The sequence below is a fragment of the Poecilia reticulata genome, linkage group LG15, assembly GCF_000633615.1.
Source record: "Poecilia reticulata strain Guanapo linkage group LG15, Guppy_female_1.0+MT, whole genome shotgun sequence".
Classification (NCBI taxonomy): Eukaryota; Metazoa; Chordata; class Actinopteri; order Cyprinodontiformes; family Poeciliidae; genus Poecilia; species Poecilia reticulata.
In genome coordinates, this window is record NC_024345.1 from 21,081,655 (window position 1) to 21,082,690 (window position 1,036).

Genomic DNA, 1,036 nt, shown 5'->3' on the forward strand with positions numbered 1-1,036 from the left:
CAGTAAAACACTGACAGGGTTTATTACCTGGAAACATCAGAACAGAAACAATCAGTCATTGATCTTTGATCTGCTGCTGGGCCTCATTTAAAACACTTTGCTGGTTTCCAACATCTCAGTTCACACAAAACTTTCTACAACCAACTTCATCCAAATCAAGAACCATTTAGCTTCTGCTGAATATATAATCAATAAACAGTTTTAATACAATAAAAACTGAACTCCATCATGGCTGAACCACATCAGAAAATGTAGAGATGGAGATGATGTTGGTAAATGTTTGGTGATCTTTGTTTCCTCTCTTCCTTTGTGACCTTCCATAATAATAACTGCTATTATTAATCACACAATTAGTCACTAAACTGATGGAAATATCAGCGTTTGGACCTCAGGAGGAACAAAACACACAAAATGATATAAACCTAAAACAGTAAAACATGAGGTTCAAGTTTAAAATTACAGCATGCAGCAAATAGTAGTTTATTTGTTTATGTATTTACTAATAATAATACAATAAAATCAACAATAAAACCTAAATACACAATTAAAATGAAAAACAAAATTAGAAAAATAGCATAAAAATAAATAAATGAAAAGGAATTACTTAAATGTATAAATTACATAATTGAATAAAATTAATTAGGAAAATAAAATTTTTCAATTCAAAATCAAATTGAAATATTTTGAATGAAGATGAAAAATTTTTTGAATCAAAAATTAAAAACAAAGAAAAACTAAGGAAATAGAAAAGAGAATACTAAGATTAAGAAACAAAAAGAATAATAATAATAATAATAATAATAATAATAATAATAATAATAATAAAACAAAAGGTCTGTTTACCTGTCAGTTCCTCGCTCTGCTCGACAGGAGGCGCTCTGGTTACAGCAGCTATCATACCGCCGCCTCCAGTCTGCGCGCGCACACCTCTGTGCGTGAGCGCGAGCTCGCCGCCGGCTCGGTGATTGCTACTAGCGCAGACTGGACCGTGTTTGCCCACATGAGCCCAAACTGTTTTTGTCGCTGAGAAAACAAA